General features: G+C 40.1%; 1 pseudogene; it reads right to left on the bottom strand.

Annotated features, from left to right (window-relative positions):
* Positions 1–12,430: 12,430 nt before the first annotated feature.
* Positions 12,431–14,871, bottom strand: LOC127697078 (ornithine decarboxylase-like; annotated as a pseudogene).
* Between the last annotated feature and the right edge of the window lie 10,189 nt (positions 14,872–25,060).

Below are 25,060 nucleotides of genomic sequence, written 5' to 3'. Positions count from 1 at the left end.
GAAGGTGAGGTAACCAGGAGACAGAGGGGGAGGGGAGCAAGAAAGGAAGAGAGAGGGAGGGAGGGAGGGAGGGAAAGAAGAAAGAGAGAGAGAGAGAGACTCTGGGAATATAAGCACAGGAGGATTTGCTTCACCACCAGGACTTGGAAGAAGTCAGATATATATGATACTGAGGAGAGGTAACCAGAACCAGCCACACTGCAGACCCAGAATAGTATAAATGGGTTAATTGTTTTATAAGACAATTGGGAAACAAGCCTAGATTAAGGTCTATACATTAATTCATAGATTAAATAAGCTTCTGTGTCATTCTTTGGGCCTTGGGGAACATAGAAAAGCCCAAATATATGTCACTAACAGAAATCAAGGCAATATGGCAACATCTGAACCCAATTCTCCTCTACCAGCATGTCCTGGATACCCCATCACACCAGGAAAACAAGATTTGGATTTAAAATCACTGGTCATGATGCTGGTACAGGAACACATGAAGGACATACTTAAAGAAATTGAGGAGAAAATGGATCAAAAGTTAGAAGGGAAACACAAAAATCATTGAAAGAAATCCAAGAGAATACAAAAGCCAACAAGGAGGAAACGCAAAAATCACTTAAAGAAATACGGGAGAACTTTGGTCAACAGGCTGAGGTCATGAAAGAGGAAACACAAAAATCTCTTAAAGAATTACAGGAAAGCACAAACAAGCAAGTTAAGGAGCTAAGCAAAACCATCCAGGATCTAAAATCAGAAGTAGAAACAACTAAGAAAACTCAAAGGGAGACAACTTTGGAGATAGAAAGCCTTGGGAAGAAATCAGGGGACATAGATGCAAATATCAACAACAGAATACAAGAGATAGAAGAAAGAATCTCAGATGCTGAAGATTCCATAGAAACCATGGACTCAACAGTTAAAGAAAATGCAAAATGCAAAAAGCTTGTAATCCAAAATATCCAGGAAATCCAGGACACAATGAGAAGACCAAACCTAAGGATTATAGGCATAGATGAGAGTGAAGATTTACAACTTAAAGGGCCAGCAAATATCTTCAATAAAATTATGGAAGAAAACTTCCCTAACCTAAAGAGAGAGATGCCCATGAATATACAAGAAGCCTACAGAACTCCAAACAGACTGGACCAGAACAGAAATACTTCCTGTCACATAATAATCAAAACACCAAATGTTCTAAACAAAGAAAGAATATTAAAGGCAGTAAGAGAAAAAGGCCAAGTAGCATATAAAGGAAGACCTATCAGAATCACAGCAGACTTTTCACCTGAGACTATGAAGGCTAGAAGGTCCTGGGCAGATCTCATGCAGACTCTAAGAGAACACAAATGCCAACCAAAACTACTATATCCAGCAAAACTCTCAATCACCATAGATGGAAAAACTAAGATATTTCATGACAAAACCAAGTTTGCCCAATATCTATCCACAAACCCAGCCCTAAAAAGGATAATAGGAGGACAACACCAATACAAGGAGGGAAACTTCACCCTGGAAAAAGCAAGATAGTAAGTAACCTTTCATCAAACCCAAAAGAAGTTAACCAATCAAATTTAAAAAATAACGTCAAAAATGATAGGAAGTAACAATCACTATTCCTTAATATCTCTTAACATCAATGGACTTGATGACCCAATAAAAAGACACAGACTAACTGACTGGATACGTAAACAGGACCCTACATTTTGCTGCTTACAGGAAACACACCTCAGGGTCAAAGACAAACACTACCTTAGAGTATAAGGCTGGAAAACAATTTTACAAGCAAATGGTCTCAGGAAACAAGCTGGAGTAGCCATTTTAATATCAGATAAAATTGACTTTCAACCCAAAGTCATCAAAAGAGACTCTGAGGGACACTTCTTGCTGGTCAAAGGAAAAATACAACAAGAAGAACTCTCAATCCTGAACATCTATGCTCCAAATGCAAGGGCACCCTCATTCATAAAAGAAACTTTATTAAAACTCAAAGCACACATTGCACCTAACACAATAATTGTGGGTGACTTCAACACTGCACTTTCCTCAATGGACCGATCAGGAAAACAGAAACTAAACAAGGACACAATGAAACTAATTGAAGCTTTGGACCAATTAGATTTAACAGATATATATAGAACATTCTATCCTAAAACAAAAGAATATACCTTTTTCTCAGCACCTCATGGTATCTTCTCCAAAATCGACCATATAATTGGTCACAAGACAGACCTCAACAAATATAAGAAGATCGAACTAATCCCATGCCTCCTATCTGATCACTATGGAGTAAAAGTGGTCTTCAATAGCAACAGAAACAACAGAAAACCCACATACATGTGGAAACTGAACAATACTCTACTCAATGATACCTTGGTCAAGGAAGAAATAAAGAAAGAAATTAAAGACTTTTTAGAACACAATGAAAATGAAAACACAACATACCCAAATCTATGGGACACAATGAAAGCAGTGCTAAGAGGAAAACTCATAGCCCCGAGTGCCTCCAAAAAGAAAACGGAGAGAGCATACATTACCAGCTTAATGACACACCTGAAAGCCCTAGAACAAAAAGAAGCTATTTCACCCAGGAGGAGTAGAAGGCAGGAAATCATCAAACTCAGGGCCGAAATCAATCAAGTAGAAACAAAGAGAACCATACAAAGAATCAACAAAACCAGGAGCTGGTTCTTTGAGAAAATCAACAAGATAGATAAACCCTTAGCCAGACTGACCAAAGGGCACAGAGAAAGTATCCAAATTAACAAACTTAGAAATGAAAAGGGAAATATAACAACGGAAACTGAGGAAATCCAAAAAATCATCAGATCCTACTACAAGAGCCTGTACTCAACACAACTGGAGAATCTGGAGGAAATGGACAATTTCCTTGACAGATACCAAATACCAAAATTAAATCAGGACCAACTAGACCATCTAAACAGTCCCATAATGCCTAAAGAAATAGAAGGAGTCATAGAAAGTCTTCCAACCAAAAAAAGCACAGGACCAGATGGTTTCAGTGCAGAATTCTACCAGACCAACACCAATACTCTTCAAACTATTCCACAAAATAGAAACAGAAGGAACACTACCCAATTCCTTCTACGAAGCCACAATTACGCTGATACCAAAGCCTCACAAAGATCCAACAAAGAAAGAGAACTTCAGACCAATTTCCCTTATGAACATCGATGCAAAAATACTCAATAAAATTCTTGCCAACCGAATCCAAGAACACATCAAAACGATCATCCACCATGATCAAGTAGGCTTCATCCTGGGAATGCAGGGTTGGTTCAATATACGGAAATCCATCAATACAATCCACTACATAAACAAACTCAAAGAACAAAACCACATGGTCATTTCATTGGATGCTGAAAAAGCATTTGACAAAATTCAGCATCCTTTCATGCTTAAAGTCTTGGAGAGAACAGGAATTCAAGGCCCATACCTAAACATAGTAAAAGCAATATACAGCAAATCGGTAGCCAGCATCAAACTAAATGGAGAGAAACTTGAAGCAATCCCACTGAAATCAGGGACCAGATAAGGCTGCCCCCTTTCTCCTTATCTTTTCAATATTGTACTTGAAGTACTAGCTCGGGCAATTCGACAACATAAGGAGGTCAAAGGGATACAAATTGGAAAGGAAGAAGTCAAACTATCATTATTTGCAGACGACATGATAGTCTACCTAAGTGACCCAAAAAACTCCACTAGAGAGCTCCTATAGCTGATAAACAACTTCAGCAAAGTGGCAGGTTATACAATCAACTCAAGCAAATCAGTGGCCTTCCTATACTCAAAGGATAAGCAGGCTGAGAAAGAAATTAGGGAAATGACCCCCTTCACAATAGCCACAAACAGTATAAAGTATCTTGGGGTGACTCTTACCAAACATGTGAAAGATCTGTATGACAAGAACTTCAAGACTCTGAAGAAGGAAATGGAAGAAGACCTCAAAAAATGGGAAAACCTCCCATGCTCATGGATCGGTAGAATCAATATAGTTAAAATGGCCATTTTGCCAAAAGCAATATACAGATTCAATGCAATACCCATCAAAATCCCAACTCAATTCTTCACAGAATTAGAAAGAGCAATTATCAAATTCATCTGGAACAACAAAAAACCCAGGATAGCTAAAACTATTCTCAGCAACAAAAAAATCTGGGGGAATCGGTATCTCTGACCTCAAGCAATACTACAGAGCAATAGTGTTAAAAACTGCATGGTATTGGTACAGTGACAGGCAGGAGGATCAATGGAACAGGATTGAAGATCCAGAAATGAACCCACACACCTATGGCCACTTGATCCTCGACAAAGAGGCTGAAAACATCCAATGGAAAAAAGATAGCCTTTTCAACAAATGGTGCTGGTTCAACTGGAGGTCAGCATGCAGAAGAATGTGAATTGATCCATCCTTGTCTCCTTGTACTAAGCTCAAATCCAAATGGATCAAGGACCTCCACATAAAGCCAGACACTCTGAAGCTAATAGAAAAGAAACTGGGGAAGACCCTTGAGGACATCGGTACAGGGAGAAAGTTTCTGAACAGAACACCAATAGCGTATGCTCTAAGAGCAAGAATTGACAAATGGGACCTCATAAAATTACAAAGTTTCTGTAAGGCAAAGGACACCATCAAGAGGAACCAACAAATTGGGAAAAGATCTTCACCAATCCTACATCAGATAGAGGGCTAATATCCAATATATATAAAGAACTCAAGAAGTTAGACTCCAGAAAACCGAACAACCCTATTAAAAAATGGGGTACAGAGTTAAACAAAGAATTCTCACCTGAAGAACGTCGGATGGCAGAGAAGCATCTTAAAAAATGCTCAACTTCATTAGTCATTAGGGAAATGCAAATCAAAACAACCCTAAGATTTCATCTTACACCAGTCAGAATGGCTAAGATTAAAAATTCAGGAGACAGCAGGTGTTGGAGAGGGTGTGGAGAAAGAGGAACACTCCTCCACTGCTGGTGGGGTTGCAAATTGGTACAACAGTCTGGCGGTTCCTCCGAAAACTGGGCACCTCACTTCCAGAAGATCCTGCTATACCACTCCTGGGCATATATCCAGAGGATTCCCACCATGTAATAAGGATACATGCTCTACTATGTTCATTGCAGCCCTATTTATAACTGCCAGATGCTGGAAAGAACCCAGGTATCCCTCAGCAGAAGAGTGGATGCAAAAAATGTGGTATATCTACACAATGGAGTACTATTCAGCCATTTGAAACAATGAATTCATGAAATTCTTAGGCAAATGGATGGAGCTAGAGAACATCATACTAAGTGAGGTAACCCAGACTCAAAAGGTGAATCATGGTATGCACTCACTAATAAGTGCATATTAACCTAGAAAACTGGAATACCCAAAACATAATCCACACATCAAATGAGGTACAAGAAGAAAGGAGGAGTGGCCCCTGGTTCTGGAAAGACTCAGTGAAGCAGTATTCAGCAAAACCAGGACGGGGAAGTGGGAAGGGGTGGGTGGGAGGACAGGGGAAGAGAAGGGGGCTTAACGGGACTTTCGGGGAGTGGGGGGGGGCTAGAAAAGGGAAATCATTTGAAATGTAAATCAATTATATCGAATAAAAAAATTAAAAAAAAATACAAGGGGACAAAACTGTGAGGTAAGAAAAAAAATGACCAAGTTGAGAAATGTAAAATGTAAAAATAAAAATGTAAATGTAAAAATGAAATTAATAATAATGACAAAGAAAAAAAAGAATATGCATGTAAGTGTTCTCTGTTGTCAACGTCTATTTCAATTTATGATTTTATTTTTTGTTCAAACGTGTGCTGAACTTTTTGACATGTGGTCATCTATTCTGAAAGATGTATAAGTGCTGAAGACAAAAGAGATGAGAGGAGAGAGAAGAATTTTTCCCTTTCCCTGCTTAGGTTCTTTCCACTTTTCCCCTTAGAAAGCTTTCATAGGAAACTTTTTTACAACTTCGTAATAAACTCTATAACCACTTCAAAAAAAAAAAAAAAAAAAAGAATTGACAAATGGGACCTGATAAGGTTACAGAGTTTCTGTAAGGCAAAGGACACCATCAAGAGGACAGATCGGCAACCAACAAATTGGGAAAAGATCTTCACCAATCCTACGTCAGATAGAGGGCTAATATCCAATATATATAAAGAACTCAAGAAGTTAGACTCCAGAAAACCGAACAACCCTATTAAAAAATGGGGTACAGAGTTAAACAAAGAATTCTCACCTGAAGAACTTCGGATGGCGGAGAAGCATCTTAAAAAATGCTCAACTTCATTAGTCATTAGGGAAATGCAAATCAAAACAACCCTAAGATTTCATCTTACACCAGTCAGAATGGCTAAGATTAAAAATTCAGGAGACAGCAGGTGTTGGAGAGGGTGTGGAGAAAGAGGAACACTCTTCCACTGCTGGTGGGGTTGCAAATTGGTACAACTACTCTGGAAATCAGTCTAGCGGTTCCTCCGAAAACTGGGCACCTCACTTCCAGAAGATCCTGCTATACCACTCCTGGGCATATATCCAGAGGATTCCCCACCATGTAATAAGGATACATGCTCTACTATGTTCATAGCAGCCCTATTTATAATTGCCAGATGCTGGAAAGAACCCAGGTATCCCTCAACAGAAGAGTGGATGCAAAAAATGTGGTATATCTACACAATGGAGTACTATTCAGCCATTAGAAACAATGAATTCATGAAATTCTTAGGCAAATGGATGGAGCTAGAGAACATCATACTAAGTGAGGTAACCCAGACTCAAAAGGTGAATCATGGTATGCACTCACTAATAAGTGCATATTAACCTAGAAAACTGGAATACCCAAAACATAATCCACACATCAAATGAGGTACAAGAAGAAAGGAGGAGTGGCCCCTGGTTCTGGAAAGACTCAGTGAAGCAGTATTCAGCAAAACCAGAACGGGGAAGTGAGAAGGGGTGGGTGGGAGGACAGGGGAAGAGAAGGGGGCTTACGGGACTTTCGGGGAGTGGGGGGGCTAGAAAAGGGAAATCATTTGAAATGTAAATAAATTATATCGAATTAAAAAAAATTAAAAAAAAAAAAGAAAAGCCCAAATAGTTACAAATGGCACCCAATGTGGGGCTGTTAGAATCTTAGAGCCTGAGAAGGTGGAAGGTGGTTTCCTAGTCAAAGAGTGGGAAGGAGCAGGAAATCCCAGAGGGGCAGTATGGAAGGTAGCACATTTGAAAAGCCCACACTGAGTAGAAAAGCAGATTCCTCTACTGGAGCTTCAGGGCACAGTGGCTGATTCTTCTGAGCACAGCATAGTTCCAGAGTAGGGTCAGAGAATGTGCTAGAAGGAGCTAGGTAGCTTGTGGGAAAACCACAACCCAATTAGAAGCCTACCATTGTTCAGAGTTGAGTGAAGAGAGGGGACAACCCCAGAGGTGGGGGGACAGAGCCAGGAATCAATAGCCTGCCTATGCACTGGCTAGTTGATCAGCAGAAAGAGCCTGCACTCACAGAAGTCAGCGAGGCCAGAGAGACTTGGCAGGTGTCAGCTACAGGAACATGGAAGTGGGGGCTTGTAAAGTCAACAGACGGTGTAAGATAATTGGGAAGTCCTTAAGAAGAAAGAGATTGAAATGAAAGTATTTTCTGTGGTAAGAATGGAATAATGGAAGGCATTTGGATCCTGTATAATATTGTTCCAATTAATGGCATGCAAATAATTATATGTGCAGTAATGATTATAGTTCTATATATCCTCTTTAAGGAAACCAGAATAAAGCCAACTTAGAGAATGAAAAGACTAAAAAATTAAATGCTAGGGCTGGTGAGATGGCTCAGCAGTTAAGAGCACTGACTCCTCTTCCTAAGGTCCTGAATTTAAATCCCAGCTACCACATGGTGTCTCACAACCATCTGTAATGAGATCTGACACCCTCCTCTGGTATGTCTGGAGACAGCTACAGTGTACTTACATATAATAATAAATAAATCTTTTTTTTTTAAAAAAAAGGCAAATGCTAAATTGGATGCTACAGAACAGAGGTGAGAAGATTTTTTAAATCAGAACAAAAAAACTTCAGAAAAATCTAGTCTGGAAGCAACAACAACAGTAAAAAAGGGTATATCTAGATAAGAAAAATCCACACAGCCTTGATAAATTGGAATGGCAGCCTAGAGAGATACAATATACTGAGTTAAGAATACAGATTCTGTTTAATGATACTACCTTAAAGCAATGCTATACTATAGATTATGTGTTTCATTTTGTAGAGTTTGGAGAATTAAGATATGCACATATGGGAGTATATCATATGATTGATACATACTCAGGAATTCAACATGCTTTTGCTTTGTGTTTTAAAAGGGCTGAATCTAAGATTGTACATTTATTAGAGGTGATGGCTATCGTGGAAAGCTATATAGATTGAAGCTGATAAACCCTCAATAAATGCATCCTTAGAATACAATAATACTTTAGATATTGTGGCATAAAACATGTTAATGAAATATCTCACAGCCCTGGAGGACATGCAATTAGAGAGATCTAACAGGACTTCAAAGAAAATGCTCATAAAATAAAAGAGTATGTAGGACCTTCCAGAAATAGATTAAATAATGCTACAATTACATTAAAATTTGTAAATGTTAATGAACAAAAACAAACAACTGCTGAGACATTGCATTATGAGAAAATGCTGAACAGTCCATATATTTTTAAGATGACTTACCCGCAGAATGAAAGGAAGGAAATGTGGTGTGTTGGGGAAGAAGCTTTGTCCTTGTTTCAGTAGGAGAAAAAAGCTGTGGATTCCACCAAAATCAATAAAGATTAGAGTTGACCAGGGGAGACCTTCAAATAATCTTGACATGAAGGAACAAGAACAACAAAACAGGAAGAATATGCCGATCCCTCTACATGGGAACAGCTCTGAGCCTGGCTGAGACATGGATGTCTCCAGCCAGAACTTCAGCTATGCATAGCCAATAAATCTTGTTGGCTAGAGTCTATATGACTTACCATGGCACTCTTTCTTTGTGGAAAGCCCTGGGCTTGTATTTTGATGCTAATTCCACTCCTGGGAGGGGCTGCAGATGAGGAGTTGCTTAGTGAACCTTCTCCCCAAAGAAAGGCTAGAGCCAATGATTAGGCAGGAGGAAGGAGGAGGAGCTGAGAGTTTGTGGGAGGAGAAAAGGATCAATGGTGCAGGGGGAGGAGCTACAGAGGATCTACCAAGAGGATGGGGAAAAAGCTAAATGGCCTGGAGAAACCCCAAGTTATATGGGATAACATAGATGGGAATAGAGTAGTGTAGTGAGAGATCTGTCCAATCTAGGCACATAGCTTGTATTGTTACTGATTGAGTTGAGATTTCTTTTACTGGGTAATTGGGTTGGAAAAATATAGCAACATTCTTTCATACAAATGCAAATTTAAACTACAGTTTGGAATATCGAGTCAAAATGGACTTGTAAAGTTTGATCCCTTTTCCCTGCCCAAACATAGAACAGTAAATCATTTTTCAGCTGAATTGTACACACTAAGCATTACATACATTTGTTAATGCAGAAATGTGTATTACCTTTGAAGGTTCATATGTTTGCAGAGCAAAAGGACCAGACACCACAGAAGACAAGTAACTCAAGTGATCCTACCTCATAGACTGCCTCAAATACGGTTTTACTCAAAACAATCTGCATCCCCAACCACTTTCAAGAGGCTAACTAAAATCATCCAGATGTACAAACCATTCCAGGTGGGACTGCAATTAAGCCCTGCACTTTTCCATCACAGAGAAACAGTACAACAAATGTTATGCCTAGATTTCTGAGAATTTAGCTGTTGTTCTGCTTTTCTTAGGGTCCTTGAAAGAAAATGTCACCACCAGATGGCAGGAAGAAATTGTAAGGGAATGGTGCTCAGGGAAGAAATAAAGAAAAGGAGATAAGACTCAGGAATTTCCTTCTCTAATTCTCTTTTCTTAATCTTTGCTTCTTTTTCTCTTATTTAATAGAAGGAAAAGGGAGAAGAAGGAATGGAGAGAAAAGGGGGATATAGGAATCATAGGAGAAAGGGGTAGATTGTTGAATCTACTTTTAAACTAAAGAGCAACTACCAGTCTGGAATGTTTTACATTGGTATGGATCTTTGCATACCAGTTCACATTTAAGGTTACTTTTGTTACATCATGTATATATTATATAGCACATGTATGATATACACATATGTATATATGTATGTATGTATGTATATACATGCATATGTTTCAACTCTTGTTTAAGGTATTGTACCTATGCAACTCATTTTAAAATGTGATGTAAAATATTATTCCTTAAGTTGCTATTGCAAACAGTTTAAAATAATTAAGAAATGCAAGTAGTAGTCACTCAATCAAACTTGTGATCTTGATAGATATTAGAGTAGCTAATTACAGAAATAAGTCCTGTTTAGGTTCCTGTAGATGTTTTCAAAGTTAGAAAGGCAGTAGATAGCTAGAAACAAGCAATGTGTGACTATTCAATATAATATAAATAAATAGATGGATTTCAAAACCTCAGAGATCTACAGAATATGGCATTTAAAGATGTTTTATTAGTAAAAGGCTTTTCATGACAGGAAGACATGTCAGCTCCTGGCATCACCCCCATTCTACTTCAAAGAAGATGATGGGCATCAAAGGACCTCCATATGGAGGTTGCTTCAAATATAGCAAGCCAGCCACTCAGCATGGAGCTGCCCTTGCCAAAACTGCAGACAGCATCCTGTCCAAGCTGTGGAGAAACAGGACATGGAAGAAGATGGCTTCCAGACTTCGAAAAAACAGGGTTGGAGATTTCTTCATAATTCTAACATCACAGAAAAGCCTATCAGGTCAGAAGGCCTAAGATGATGCTCCAACGGCACAGAGAAATCTTGGGAGACTGTCCAGGTAGCCAGCAGCTTCTGCAATTTCTACAGATTTAGAAGCTGTTTTCTCTGAACTTCCTGTTAACTCAGATAATATTTATTCTTCTCAGGTCTCTGATATGCTTGAAGACTAGATAGTTAGAGACCCACAATTAAACTTACGCTGTTTAGGACTTAAGAGAATGTTTTAAAATCTAAAAATATATATTTTAGGTTGGTAATGCAAGTCATAATGAAAACTAATTTAGGTATACAATTTTGGACTCACCAAGAAGGGATATATAATAGAGTACTTTCTTCAAGTTTGCCAAATACAAATGAACTGGACATTGTGAATGTAAGTTTTACCTGTAATTTTCATAATTGTTCTTATTTTATATAGTTTATTGATGTTAGCGAGAGAAACTTTTATTGGACTGAATGAATTCAATATAGAGAGGGCATATAGAAGGAAATAGAGAGAGGGCTCTATGTGCTGTATGGAAGCACCACCTGCCAATAAAAAAGCTGATGGCCAATAAGCTGAGGCAGGATTAGAGGATGGTACATCAGTCAGAGAGAGAAAAACTCTGGGAAACAGTCAGGCATGGGAAGACTCACCACCCAGACCTGGAGGAAGTCAGATGTATGATTTCAAGGAGAGATAACCAGTCATGTGGCAGACACAGAATAGTAGAAACGGTTTTATCGAGTTATGAGGTAGTTGGGGAACAAGTCCAGCATTAGGGCTAGTCATAAATTCATACATAAATAAGCTTTTCTGTCATTATTCAAGACCTGGAGATCATAGAAGTCCAAACGGTTACAGGTTCCTGCCCTGCTTGAGTTCCCACCTTTACTGCATTTGATGGTGAACGGTGATATAGAAATGTAAAGCAAGCAAATGCTTTCCTCCTTTCCTTTGTTAGAAGTTATTATTGCTGTGATGAAACACCATGGCCAAAGGCAAATTGGGGAAAGGGGGTTTTCCAGCTTACACTTCTACATCCCACTTCATTATCAAAGGAAGTCAGGATTGGGTGTCAAGCAGAGCAGACACCTGCAGGCAGGAGCTGATGGAGAGGTCATGGAAGATCGCTGTCTATTGCCTTGCTCTTCATGGCTTGCTCAGCCAACCTTCTAACAGAACTCAAGACCAGGGATGGTACCTGTGGGCTGGGCCCTCTGGAGCATACATTTTTGCAACCTACTTTTTTTTAAATTTCAAGGTATTTTATTTTCAAATTCTATCACAACATAAGCTTTTGGCCCATTCTGCCAATGTATAAGCTATAAATGCTTCCTCAGCAGCTGAGGGGCATTCATTAGTATCATGTCTGAAAAGTGAATAAAAATCCATATAAAACAAATATTCAAAATTTCCACAGGAGCATACTAAGTGTGACCCCCATCTCCTAGCCTTCCATACTGCGCTGGTGCCAACCCTACTCTTACAGAGACATTCCAAACTGGCAGTAATTAAGTTGAATGGTCCCCCAAACGCCTTAATTCAAGCTAAACTTGCAGGTAAGAGCTACAAGAATGGCATCTACACATTGATCCTGGCAGAAGCACAGGCTGCAGGGTGACGGTCCATCCTGCTCTCCTGGGCACAAGACATGGACAGAGTGCCATCATCCTGCTCCTCCACTTCCAGTGGGAAGCCATGGCCCTGGATCTGCTTCATGAGTTGCCACATTGGCCAGGACATTCCATAATAGATGCTTGGCCTCTGGAACCCATCGAAAGTAGAAGCAGCAGCAATGATGTATGCACCTGTGTTCTCAAACAGCATCCAATCTCCCACATGCATTCAGGCAGGTTACAGCACTCAGCAATCTGATTAAGGCCATCACATGTTTGTCCCCAGTTCCTGGATGAGTAATAGTTCTGATCTGGCTTGGGTCTCTTCTGCAGCAGGGCATTCACATGTGCATGATCATAAAGAATGCAGTTAAATGATCCATTCACTCAATCATTCAAATAATGCATGAAGGTTTGCTCATTGGACTCATCCTCATTTTCAGAGTCAGCCTGCTCTTTCCACATGTTTTTTGTTTGTTTGTTTGGCAATGATACTGACTGCAAGTGTGAAAGCTGACTCGACATGTTATCAGTCCGGCTCAGCTATGATTCTCACTCCAGAGTCTGATGGGAAGTACTTGTCCAGAGCTGGGTTGATCACACTGGTGATCTCTTCAAATGTAAGCTTTGTATCTTCAGATCCAGGAAAGCCACCACCAATATCAAGAAGATACATGCTGAAACCGACTTCTGTTCCCATGTCAAACATACAGCAGGCAACTGACACCGCCTGCACGAAGGTCTCAGGGTCAGTACATCCACTGCCCACATGGAAGCTGACACCAATGATGTCAATATTTAGCTCTTTTGCCCATTCCAAGAGAAGCCTGCTGGTTTTGAGTGTGGCACCAAACTTAACACTGAGGCGACAAACTGCTTTGGAATCAGCAATTGCAATCTGCAAAAGTAACTTTGCCTTTGGCTGTGCCCTGGTGACTTTCATCAATTCAATTTCACTGTCAAAAGTCATCATCTAGACACCGATACTGGCAGCGTACTTGATTGGAGACACTTGTTTATGAGGATTTGCATAGATGATCCTCTCTGGAGGTGCCCCAAGCCCCTGCACCAACTGTATGCCAGTCTTGCTTGCACAGTCAAATCCTGTCCCAGCGGTAGCTAGGGTGTTCACTATGGCTCTGCTCTCCTTACACTTGACTGCATAAAAGGGAGTAACATGGGGAAGAGCTTTTAGCTACCTCAAGTGCTTCTTTAGAATGTCTCCAAGTTCCATAACATAGAAAGCATCCTTATCATCAGAGGAAGAGACTTCATTGATATTTTGGTCCAGAACGTCCTTAGCAGTAAAGCCTTCATAAAGACTATGGCAGTCAGACTCTTCCTTGGTAAAGCTTCTCACGGTTCTTGATGTTCCTACAGAAAACCTCGAGAAGGAATTAGATTATTCCTGCTCCTCACAAGGCCAACTTATCCAAGAACTCTGAATGCTGTCTCCTTGGAGCAATAGAAACAAAACGCAGGGGCACGGTTGGCCGGACCAATGGAGAGGCGGCCGCTGAACCCTGAGGAGCTCCTGAAGTTCCACCTGCTACCATCGCAACCCCAGGTGGCATAAAGCTGCTGGCTGTAGGCGCCCATTGGCAGCAGTGGTAACGGCTGTAGGAACTGACCTACAGCCTACTTTTAATAAGGATTCAACCTCTCCTCTAGTCGACCACCCAGCAGAGGCAGTGAAAGGTAGGATATGGGGGAAGTGGACCTGTCCATCAGTAGTTCTTTGGGGGTGAGCTTGATCTTCTTTAGCAGCAGGTCAGTCCTGTAGCAAACACCAAATAGGATGCAGCAGCTCCTGACCAGTCCTCTAGGCAGGCAGACCCCAGGCATGAACCAACAGCTACAGTCCAGTCTTTTTCAGCAGGCAGACATCAGGCAGCTATAGTTCAATCTGTAGTTTCATTTGTTTGCATTAGCAAGACACCCGTTCACCTGTGTGCCCCAGTGAAACATCATTTGACATAACTAACTTTCCAAAGAAACTAGACATTTCCACTTCATCCCTCCATCAATCACTAATTAAGAAAATGCTATAGAGGCCCATTTTCTCAATTAGAGTTCAATAGCATTTCTATTCAGTCTTACGGACCATTTTCTCAATTAGAGTTCCCTCTCCAATAACTTTGGTTCGTGTCAAAATGAGAAACTATCCAGAACACTTCACAAGTTGCAGTGGTCATGGTGTTTTATCACAGCAATAGTGATCCCAACTAGGATACTACCAGATGCAAGATGGGAAGGATTTGGAGAAGGCAAGTTAAGGAGTGGAAGAGGCAGAGGAATCGATGCAAGGAAAGCACAGCCAGCCTTTCACTTCTGTAGTTTACTTTCCTTCCAGTCTTTCCCTCACACTTACTGCAGCCACTTACCCCAGAACAGTTTTTGAGCCATGTAGACGTCTTTTTTTTTATTCGATATAATTTTTTATTTACATTTCAAATGATTTCCCCTTTTCTAGCCCCCCACTCCCCAAAAGTCCCATAAGCCCCTTTCTCTTCCCCTGTCCTCCCACCCACCCCTTCCCACTTCCCCGTTCTGGTTTTGCCGAATACTGCTTCACTGAGTTTTCCCAGAACAAGGGGCCACTCCTCCTTTCTTCTTGTACCTCATTTGATGTGTGGATTATGTTTTGGGTATTCCAGTTTTCTAGGTTAATATCCACTTATTAGTGAGTGCATACCATGATTCACCTTTTGAGTCTGGGTTACCTCACTTAGTATGATGTTCTCTAGCTCCATCCATTTGCCTAAGAATTTCATGAATTCATTGTTTCTAATGGCTGAATAGTACTCCATTGTATAGATATACCACATTTTTTGCATCCACTCTTCTGTTGAGGGATACCTGGGTTCTTTCCAGCATCTGGCAATTATAAATAGGGCTGCTATGAACATAGTAGAGCATGTATCCTTATTACATGGTGGGGAATCCTCTAGGTATATGCCCAGGAGTGGTATAGCAGGATCTTCTGGAAGTGAGGTGCCCAGTTTTCGGAGGAACCGCCAGACTGATTTCCAGAGTGGTTGTACCAATTTGCAACCCCACCAGCAGTGGAGGAGTGTTCCTCTTTCTCCACACCCTCTCCAACACCTGCTGTCTCCTGAATTTTTAATCTTAGCCATTCTGACTGGTGTAAGGTGAAATCTCAGGGTTGTTTTGATTTGCATTTCCCTAATGGCTAATGAAGTTGAGCATTTTTTAAGATGCTTCTCCGCCATCCGAAGTTCTTCAGGTGAGAATTCTTTGTTTAACTCTGCACCCCATTTTTTAATAGGGTTGTTTGGTTTTCTGGAGTCTAACTTCTTGAGTTTTTTATATATATTGGATATTAGCCCTCTATCTGATGTAGGATTGGTGAAGATCTTTTCCCAATTTGTTGGTTGCCGATTTGTCTTCTTGATGGTGTCCTTTGCCTTACAGAAACTTTGTAATTTTATGAGGTCCCATTTGTCAATTCTTGATCTTAGAGCATAAACTATTCTCAGCAACAAAGGAAAGTCTGGGGGAATCAGTATCCCTGACCTCAAGCAATACTACAGAGCAATAGTGTTAAAAACTGCATGGTATTGGTACAGTGACAGGCAGGAGGATCAATGGAACAGGATTGAAGATCCAGAAATGAACCCACACACCTATGGCCACTTGATCCTCGACAAAGAGGCTGAAAACATCCAATGGAAAAAAGATAGCCTTTTCAACAAATGGTGCTGGTTCAACTGGAGGTCAGCATGCAGAAGAATGTGAATTGATCCATCCTTGTCTCCTTGTACTAAGCTCAAATCCAAATGGATCAAGGACCTCCACATAAAGCCAGACACTCTGAAGCTAATAGAAAAGAAACTGGGGAAGACCCTTGAGGACATCAGTACAGGGAGAAAGTTTATGAACAGAACACCATGTAGACTTCTTAACCTCTCTGCTCTTGTCTCCACCCTCTGGTGGGAGTGTTAATAAGCAGGAGAAAGATGGTGAGCTAAACCAAGGAAAACCCCCAGTGCTGGATAAATTAGTCACACACCACCATGGCCTGGTTGGTACTGAGCATATTTAATATCATACCTTTTCTGGTGTGTTTATTTAATGCAGAAGGGGGGTGTGCAGAGAGAGAGGCAGAGTTGTCAGTCTTTCCTTTCTATTTGGTTGTGCTAGACCAGTAACATATTAAAGAACATAATGCTCGATTTTCTTCTGGACAATGATTTGGTATGCACTAAAAAAAAAAAAGAAAAGATTTATATTTCACCCACTCCACATTGCAATACTAATACAGAAGAGAAGAACTGTATTTTTCATAAAAAATGTGGCAAAGCACGATGAGGAAAGCTTATGAGGAATCTTATTCCTCTTTTTAAAAACTTTCGACCATCTGTCTATGTGGAGGCAAGGACAATGACTTCTCAGTCTCACTGCTCTCTTCTCTACCTTCTCGTAGAAGGAGAATTACATTAGTAAACAGCAGATGTCTTTACTTTTTACCACCTGCCCCATAAAGCCAGAATGCCTTAGATACACCACTAGCCTCCCATAGTTATATGTGGCAGGTTAGCAATTGTGGGCCTAGCAGACTTTTAAAGAGAAAAACACATACATTAGTAAATATAGCATCTGAAGAAAATAAGTATCTATTTTCTAAAATATTCATCTAAGATCTGCTGCAAGACTTCAGCAGACCTCATCAGAACTGATGAGTAATAGTGTTCTTTTAAAAGATTAATTACTTTATGGTCTATAGAAAACAGAGTATGGTTTATATTCAAATGCATAAGTGAGAACATAGGCTCCAGAATTGGACTGCTCAGTTTTTAACTCTAAGCCTATGACTTCTTCATTATGCAAAAGACATTGGAGAAATAACTTCCAACCCAGCATCCTTTTCTCCTACTATAAAACACTAATTTGTTGTTATGGAGACTGAAACAAATACCATCTTCCTGTCATAGAATAAATATATCTGGATATTGGATTATTTGTGATAGTGGTAGTCTACCCTCAGGGGTCTAGAAAGTTCAGATTGAGGAGGCTCAAGCATGCCTCTCTTGTTGGGACCTGTGATGGTGCACCATCTCTTCTATTTTGTCTTGTTAGAAGATATTGAGCATGTGTCAGGCATCCCTGAACTGGGCTCAGTCAGTCTGGACCAGAGCCAGAGGGGTAGATTGTGCAGTAGCAAAAAACTAAGCTGGAGAACAAAAATTTTCTTCTTCTATTTCTGAGTCTTTTCTTGGGCTATTTTTGGAAGCTCATCTGCATGATCAGTTGGGATAGACTTGATTTTTTTTTCTCTTCAAGTGATAATGAAGGCAACATGTTACTCTGGAGTTCATCTTGATTTGAATGTCATCACTCTGCTTTTAACCTGTGAGATTGGTCTGTTTCATCAGGACAAGTAAAACGTCTCTCAATGTTTCTTTCTAGATCATGAAACGTTCATGTAGTTACTAGCTATCTGTAACAAACACTGCCATCTCTGATGCCATTTGTTTTTTCAGATTAAAAGCATGTTTCTAGCAGCTCTTACTGCTAAAAGTTTCAACAAAATTGTTCATTCTGTTTATGGTGTGTGGTGTGCATACTAGAAGCCAAAGGACGGCATCTAGCAAATCCTAGCTGTCTTCCTGTCCTTACAGTTCCCACTGCCAGAACTGAGGTTACAGGCATGCATCCCATACCTGATTTTTTTTTGCATAAGTGTTCTAGATTTGAACTTTATTTTAGAGGGAAGGGAGTCTCTCAGTTTAACAGACTAGTGAGGAATAAAAATCCAAAATTAATGAAGTGAGTTCAATTGTGTCACCCCATTTTCAGGTTTCTACATGCTAAGAATTTAGCACCTGGTGTGTGTGTAAGGCCGGTGGGAGGTACAAGACAGAATGTAAGGTGTAGCCGATCCCTCTACCAAAGCAGCCTCTGTAATCTAACATTCTTTATCTTTTGCTTATCTAGAAGAAAAACTGTCTAAAATAGAGAGTAGGATGAGAAGGAACCCTACAAATTTATGGTTGTCAATGTCAGTTCTTGCTGCTTCATGCTGAAATTGGAGCATCATGGTGGCTAAGTTTAAGCCCCACTCCCCTATTTCCTCGTCATTTGGTCAGTTAGTGATCCTTGAGTTATTGGCTTCTACTTATATTCAATAATCAAGATGTTATCCACGTGAGTCTGAGTGATATATGAATTGTTATTTGTATGAAGACATGTTAACACAAGTTAACACATAGACTTAAAAGAGGTCTATGGGTTCAGTTGGCAAGAATTTTATTTAGTATTTTTGCATCAATATTCATAAGGAAAATTGGCCTGAAGTTCTCTTTTTTTGTTGGATCTTTGTGTGGTTTCGGTATCAGCATAATTGTGGCTTCCTAGAACGAGTTGGGTAGTGTTCCTTTTGTTTCTATTTTGTGGAATAGTTTGAAGAGTATTGGTGTTAGGTCTTCTTTGAAGGTCTGATGGAATTCTGCACTGAAGCCATCTGATCCCGTGCTTTTTTTGGTTGGGAGACTTTCTATGACTCCTTTTATTTCTTTAGGAGTTATGGGACTCTTTAGATGATCTATTTGATCCTGATTTAATTTTGGTGTTTGGTATCTGTCTAGGAAACTGTCCATTTCCTCAAGATTCTCCAGTGGTGTTGAGTATAAGATACAAAAAATGTGGTATATTTACACAATGGAATACTACTCTGCAATTAAAAACAATGAATTCATGAAATTTTTAGGCAAATGGTTGGAACTGGAAAATATCATCCTAAGTGAGGTAACCCAATCACAAAAGAATACACATGGAATGCAATCACTAATAAGTGGATATTAATTAGCCCAGAAGCTCTGAATACCCAATACACAATTAGCATATCAAATGACTCCCATGAAGAAGTAAGGAGAGGGCCCTGATCCTGGAAAGGCTTGATCCAGCATTGTAGGGAATTACCAGGACAGAGAAAAAGGAGGGAGTTGATTGGAGAATGGGTGGAGAGAAGAGGGCTTATGGGGTATATGGGGAGGGAGGAACTGGGAAAGGGGAAAGCATTTGGAATGTAAACAAAGAATTTAGAAAATAAAAAAAATGTTTTCAAAAAAAAGAAGTCTATAGGTATAATAATTAAAATGAAATGGTAGATTGTCACAGACTGAGGAAAGGAGGGACTGGAGGCTTGCTTAATAAGAAAGGCATTTAGTGGGGCTGGAGAGATGGCTCAGTGGCTTAGAGCACTGACTGCTCTTCTGAAGATCCTGAGTTCAAATCCCAGCAACCACATGGTGGCTTACAACCATCTGTAATGAGATCTGACTCCCTCTCTTGGAGTGTCCAAAGACAGCTACAGTGTACTTACATATAATAAATAAATCTTAAAAAAAAAAAAGAAGGGTGTTTAGTATCTGCAAGATAAATAAAACCAGTTCTATGGATGCTTGTTGATAATGTTTGCCTAATGTACTTCATATTACATACATACAAACTTAAGGATGATTACTGTGGTAAATACTATGCTATATATATTACTTGCATTCAGAAAACCTCTGTCAAAAAAAAAAAGAAAGAAAACCTCTGTCATATTGTTAACACATTAAGATGCTTAAATCAAATAGACACCCTGCCCCATGCCCCCAGCAAGACTTCTGGAGAATGGTTTCAAGAAGCACAATGGATTTCTACCAAGCTGTCAAGGACCCAGAAACCCTCTGCATCTCTGTTGGATCATGAGTGAGGTGGACTTGCTTTAGTCCCTAAACACCAGTTTTCCTGTTCTACTCTTAGTACTTGAATTTTAAGTGGATTTCCAAGCTAGACTGGGGCTAGCTATAGTCTTATGGCTAGCTGAGCACTAGCTAATGGGTAAACGGAATACTTTTCTGAGTCTAACACTCATCAGAATCAGGTGTGTGATTCTCTGGCTTTGTTTCCCATCTCAAATCTAAGAAAAGCTGAAAAGCAAAACAAACACATCGGAAATAAAGATAGAAGCCCATTGAGAATGGCAGAGGCCTGCCTTATTGACTAGAGACCGGAACGGCTCCATAGTTAAGAGACTGTTCTTTGGGGGTTTTGTCACAATAGGCCTATATCCACATTATCCACATGATGTGTTAGTATCTGGCGTTCATTCTCTCAGTTGCTTCATGCACACAAACTGACTAATCTGTCTTTAGCTATATGTTTATTTTTGTTTAAAGCAGGAGACATGAAGTGGCATAGACGAAAACACAATATTCATGTGAGTCAAGCAAAACTTGCCAACAAATCCTTGTCAGTGATACAGGAAGGTCTCATTGGCTAGACCTGTGGGCGTGGTCACAACCAGCTCTGAGAGAGGACAGGTACTTTTTCTGCATACATCACTGTCCCAAAGAAAATCAGGATTATATTAGAAAGGGTGGTAGTGATGATGGGTATGAGGCAGCTATGAAAGCACGTAGCTTTAGCCTTGTCATAGCAGGTAATAAAAAAAAAATAAGATAGTAGCTGCAGAGAGCTTCCGCAGTTAAGAGCACGTACTGATCTGCCCTAGTACAGAACTTCAGTTCCCTTTACTCAAACCAGGTAGCTCACAAGCACCTGTAACGTCAGCTCCATAGGATATGACACCTTCTGACTTTTACCACACATGTAACATAAACATAGAAACATACAAATACAAATATAATAAATCTTTAAAAAAATAAGGTAAATAAAACAACAAAAAATCAGTATTCCCCATATGTGTTGCTGTATCCAGGGCCTTCCTTGCACATGCAAGGCAAGCACTTTACTACTGTGCTACACCCATCTCTAATAATTAAGTTTAATAGCTCATAGTCTTTTTGTTGTTGTTGTTGTTGTTAAACAAAATTTTCCCCCTGGAGGCCCCGCCCCTCTTAGGCCCGCCTCCTTCAGCCTGTAGGATTGGCTTTCCCACACTTCCCGCTTCTGGGTCTGAGTGCACTCCCACTTCCGGTGTCATGGCAGCCTGAAGTCCCGGGAGTCGGTGCGGGCGCTGGAGGCCCCTCCCTGCGGAGCGGCGGGTCCGGGGGCTGGGATGTGACGGCGGGTGCCGCGGGCCTGCCTGGCGCGTCGTGTCGGCTCGCGAGTCCTCGCCCCAGCCCGCACTGGAGGCCTTCGGGCGGCTGTGGCAGGTACAGAGCCGCCTGGGCAGCGGCTCCTCGGCCTCGGTGTACCGGGTGCGCTGCTGCGGCATCCCGGGTTCGGCCCCTCCCCCCCCTCCCCCCCGTCCCCCGTGCCCTCAAGCAGTTCCTGCCTCCGGGAACCACCGGGGCTGCGGCCTCGGCTGCAGAGTATGGTTTCCGCAAAGAGAGGGCAGCGCTGGAGCAGTTGCAGGGTCACAGGAACATCGGTAATTGTGGCTGTCCCCCATCTCCTCCCCAAGTCCTGGTCCAAGCATAAGCGTCCCTGGCTCCTGGCCTTTGGTCCTTTAGGTGGGAGGAGAGGATCGGGCCTCACTAGTTGTCATGCGATGCAGATCGCTTTTCAATCCACCTTTACTTTGCAGCTCTTGTGATTATCAAGGTGGATGTGATATCACATAGCAAATGTTTAGTAAAGCCCTGTTTGCTTCAAGAGGCACAAGCACTTCTGTTACAAATTCATGGAGCCTGCTTTATGCAGTTTACTAGTTATAGACCCTTCAGTTCAAGCTTTCAGCTGGCCAAACATTCAACTCTGGCAAATACCTGCCAAAGAAGTGGGTCTGGTTTTGCAGCTACCATAGTTACAAAGCAGCATTTATAAATGCTTCCCTCTGTCTGAAATAGCAAGTATTTATGCTAAGATTCTTCCACGGAAAAGTTTGTGGAGAAAAAAAAAATAAGAAGAGGTGACACTTCTTAACTAGACATTCCAGATGAAGAGAGAAAATAATAGGGAAGAAAATCTTCAAGTGTAGTCCCTGGAATGGTCAGGTAGTCTTATAATGCCTGCATGAGGGAATCTGAAATTTGAAGCCAGCTTGCTTGTCCTAGCGAGTTCCCCAGCAGCCTCAGGTACGTAGTGACTGAGGGTGTCTAAATGCTAGAGATCCTGACAAACGAGGCACAGAATTACAGACAGAGATGATGGGGGGGGGGAGGGGAGAATAATAATAAGCTTATAATTGGTCAGAATCCATAGAAATGTAATATAAAAAAAAAACCTTTTACATTTGAGGAAAAATAATCACCTATAAAGTAGAATACACTTAATTTGTTTTCTCAGTAAGATGCCCATGCACAAAGTTTAAGGGACCAAAGACAGTGACATAGCATTTTTAGATTGTGAGCTTTTAATCTACCATTTGCTATTAATCAACCAATATGCCTACAAACTGTAAAGTCTAAAAGACATTGGAAAGCATTAAAACTAAAGAAGACCTGCCACTCAAAAGATCAGCTTTAATAATGACGTTAAAAATTTGCCACAATACTAAAGTCAGGAGGGGTCTCAGTACTTTGAGATGCATAAGAAGAAAGGATAGATAATTGGCTCAGAGGTGTATTGTCATTAAATCAATAAGGGACAGAAAATGAATGGACTGAATTTTAGATAATATTACAAAACCACATGGGATTAGTGATGATCACGGGGAAAATGAGGATTTGCTAAATTGTAGCAATTATTATACTTAGAATATTGTAGGAAAAAACCAGAAATATAGGTCATAATGAGTATTGGGTAAACCAAACACTTCAATAGAGCTTTCATATTTAAAGCAATAATTCAGTCTTCTCAATCGATAGCAGAAAAGGGAAACAATTATATTATTATTATATTATATTATATAGAATGGGGTGCCACCAGCCTGAGGCCAGCCTGGGCTCCACAGGAAGACCCTGACTCAGAGTGAATATAAAGGACTGGCTTTGACATGCCCAAGGTAGAATTGATTAATATCAAAGAGGAAGAGAAGACATAAGAGTAATGAATGAGATAAATCTGTAGTTGCAAAAGGAGTATTAGAATAAAAAGGATATGTCAATGAAAATGAGATATCAATCATTATAGAATAGATATGCAAAACCAAAAGACCACACTGGTAAAATAATATAATAAACCAATTTTTATTATTTAATTAGTGACACAATGCTCCATAAATGATCAGCTATGGAAAGGTGAAAGGCTTTAATTCATTTACTTCTATATTATGGCTTGGATTTGAAACCTACCCATGGGCTCACGTGTTTTGTTCATTTGTCTTATTTTTTTTAATACAATTTTTATGTGTATAGGTAATTTTGCCTTCTCGTATGTCTGCATATCACTTACAGGTATACTGCCCCTAAAGGCCAGAAGACTCCCTGGGAACTAGACTTAAATACATTTCTGAGCTGTATGAGTTCCCTGTCCTCTGAAGGAATAGCTAGTAGCTTTAAGCACTGAGCCACTGCTCCAGCCACTCAGTAGTGCTGCTCTGGTAGGTTGCAGGTCCTGGCCAGTGGAGTCTTTGAGCGTTGCTGCCCAGCTCTGCTTCTGCTCCAGTTTTCTCTGCTTCCAGATCTGCCAAGTCGTTGGCATCATGACACCCTCCCATTGCCACCATGTTTTCCATGTGATAACTAAACTTCTGGATTCATGAGCCGCTTTAGTCCCTTTTCCCTTGAGGTTCATTCTGCCAGAAAGTTTGTCCTTCCAGTAACAGGAAAAGCAGCAAGTACAGTTTTGTGACTGTAGAAATCATAGATACTTGCTTCATGTAGAAATCATAGATATTAACTTATTAAATCTAATCATTTATTAAAATATAATTCATGTTAAACAGTGCTAGGATAGTTTGATACCTATTTCACTCACTTTAGTGACTAAATTTGATAACACAGTGAAGATAGAAGGAATGTGTGTACCAAGGAATCTTAGTAAATGCAGAAAGGAAGCACAGCAAACTTCACATTTTTTCATGTAAAAATCCTGAAATAGCCTTGATTAGAAATGTTTACTTAAAAAAAAAAAAACTGTAACAGTAGGCCTAAACTGAGAAAAAAAATTTAAGCATTCCTGTCTTACATTTCTATTACTGTGACAAAGCACCATGATCAAGACAATTTATTAAAGAAAGTGTTTAATTGAGCTTAAAGTTTCAGAGAGTTACTATCTATGATGGCAGAGCAAAAATACGGTGTCAGGAACAGCTGAGAGCTCCCATGGCAGTTACATTCAAAAGTCTACCACAGTATCTCGAGCAAGTTAACATGTAATTTAAGATGTATTGGAATGTTGATGAGTAGCTAAACTAAGATAGTGTTGAAAAAATTAGTGAGAAGAATTTATCATTCAAAGCAAGCAACAAGTCACAATTTCTAGAGGAAAAGATGTAAAAAATAACAAAGTTTTGTTACTAAAACTATTGTGATATATATAATAGATATGATAAATGATAGATATTTTATAATGAAAGAGCCATAAATCTGAGTAATTGGAGAGATAGATTAGTAATGGAGAAATGAAGAAAAATATTGTTATGTTTGTGTGATATATATGATTAAGCCTAAACTCATCATTTACTTAACAGATACTTCTTATCTACTATGTGTGGAAGGTTTCCTGGACACTGGATATATATCAGTGCAGAAGGGGAAAGCTTCTCTGTACTGTTAACCCCCAAATGTAGGAATAAAAG

This window comes from Apodemus sylvaticus, chromosome 12 (genome assembly GCF_947179515.1).
Source record: "Apodemus sylvaticus chromosome 12, mApoSyl1.1, whole genome shotgun sequence".
Classification (NCBI taxonomy): domain Eukaryota; kingdom Metazoa; phylum Chordata; class Mammalia; order Rodentia; family Muridae; genus Apodemus; species Apodemus sylvaticus.
This window is presented reverse-complemented; position numbering and strand designations above follow the sequence as displayed.